General features: G+C 36.9%; 1 protein-coding gene across 1 annotated transcript in view; it reads left to right on the forward strand.

Moving 5' to 3' along the window:
* LOC143030094 (uncharacterized) overlaps positions 1-2,500 on the forward strand; it is a 20,734-nt gene that overhangs the window by 16,697 nt on the left and 1,537 nt on the right. The gene's annotated exons all lie outside the window — the stretch shown is intronic.

Below are 2,500 nucleotides of genomic sequence, written 5' to 3' on the forward strand. Positions count from 1 at the left end.
CATGTATCATACTGTCATTAGCACTTGCAAATGAAAATTAAGTATTACGTATGTTTTTGAATGTTGGTACTAGATTCTTACAAGTCGGGTTTCTCATGCTCTAATTAGAGCCCTCAGGGAACATCTCTGGCTTGATAATATATAATATTTTCCAACAGTTACCCCGGGACTCGAAACGGAGCCTCGCTTGACGCTAGGTCAAAGCTATACCGACTGAGCTAATGTAGCTTCAAAAGTCTCTATCTTGGAGCTGATCCAAGTTCCAAAGAATCTATGTAGACTGCTAACTGCCGCCTTTACTTAATTTTCACCCGACCTCAACACATATCCAGTGGTGAGGCTGGCATGAATCCTTGATGGGCTTTCGTTGTTGTAAATACCTGAAGAGAATCGTCAGCAGCGGCGTATATCATCCCAAGTAAGGACGGCAAATGGCAGTCTACTTGGATTTTTCGGGAGTTAGATCAACCCCAAGTTAGAGACTCTTGAAACTCCATTAGCTCAGTCGATATAGCTTTGGCCTGGCGTCAAGCAAGGCCCTGGTTCGAGTCCTGGAACAACCATCGGAAATTATTTGGGATGACATACGCCGTTACTGGCGACTCTCTTCAGGTATATATATATATATATATATATATATATATATATATATATATATATATATATATATATATATATATATATATATATACAGTAGAAGCCCGATTTAACGAATCTCAATTTAGCGGAAGCTCAAATTAGCGAACTGCAAATAGCAATAACGAAAATGCTCAACTTAGCGGAAATGGTCCGCTAAGTTGACCATTTTCCGCTAGCTGGCCAGACGCGCGTCTACGGAAATAGCTCAATTTAGCGGGAACGGTAAGCTAAGTTGAGCATTTTCCGTCAACTGGCCACATGCGTGTCTCAGAGTCCAATGTTACCAGATGTTACCAGATTGTGGTGGTGGAGTCAAGGAAAAATTTATAATTTAGTACTTTGGAGGTGTGTATATATATATATATATATATATATATATATATATATATATATATATATATATATATATATATATATATATATATATACGTACTATGATATATATACAATAATATATAATTCAGTATATGTATAAAGTATAATTGTAGCAGAAATATATTCAAGTAGAAATAGAAGGTATAATAGGAAAACAAAATAATGAAACAGAAAGTTGATAGGAAAATTCAAAATCAGTACGCGAAAGTAATCACCACGAAAAACGCTTCTATAACAACGAACTACGTTTTCTGCAACAACACAACAATAACGCTCACTATCCAAAAAACAACTGTCCAGTCCTATTAATCGCTAGAATTATGTACATCGAACCAAACACGAAGCTATGACTAATATTCCGTGAAATTCACAGACAGCTCATATCATTGTTACACGACACACACACACACACACACACACACACACACACACACACACACACACACACACACACACACACACACACACACACACACACACACACACACACACACACACACACACACACACACATGTTGCAACAAATTACTGCACGTTGCTGTTCGTTTGCAAATTAACGATTGTGCTCCCTATAATTCATTTACAATAATATATATATACTGTATGTGTGTGTGTGTGTACACTAGGGAATTTTTAGGTACGTATCATTTTTATAATCCGCTCTGGCAACATTGTTACACCAACGCTCACTCGCTCAATTTAACGGAAAATTCAATTTAGCGAACTGGACCTTGGCTGAATTAGTTCGTTAAATCGGGCTTCTACTATTCATAGATAGATAGATATACATATATGCAAGCAATCACATCACCCTGATATAAAAATGCAAAATAACCACAGAAGGGAAGCTTGCGTATATTGCATCTTCAGACTAAATGACAGAGATACAGAGTTGTGTTTAAATGTAAGTATCAGGTGGCAACCATGGGGGGGGGGAAGGGGGGAGACAATACAATGTGAGCAGGGGGGATGACCTTACCTCTATCGACCTGACCAACACATAAGGCTCAATCCGGCGGAAAGATCTTGGTGACCATTTGGGTTACCAATTTATCACATTTAAAATGACCATAGCTTAAGTTTATATTTTATCAAATGTGCCTGATATTAAGCAGGATTCTGTTATATTTCTTTCTTGTAGGCTTTTTCCTTTGGCTAAAATTGTTGCCTTAGAGCAATCATTGTGATGGTTGTACAATGCTTTATGTTGAAATAACGCATTATTTTCCCGGGCAGATCTCACACTATATTTATGATGGGAAATCCTTGTTTCCAAGTTTTTCCGAGTTTGCTAATACAAAATTTGTTACAACCTTGGCAAGGAATTTTATAGACCACACCGTTGTTGTTAGGAGGGCTGTTCTTAATTAAAGTTTTCTTAATGGTGTGGTCATATTTAAAAGCTACTTTGATATCCAATTTTTTGAGTAGGTTGACAATACTAAGAAAATTTTCGTGAAAAGGAAGAACAAGTGTATAAAGTTGT

The sequence above is a fragment of the Oratosquilla oratoria genome, chromosome 1 (assembly GCF_046742065.1).
Source record: "Oratosquilla oratoria isolate Oo_2021 chromosome 1, ASM4674206v1, whole genome shotgun sequence".
Lineage (NCBI taxonomy): Eukaryota > Metazoa > Arthropoda > Malacostraca > Stomatopoda > Squillidae > Oratosquilla > Oratosquilla oratoria.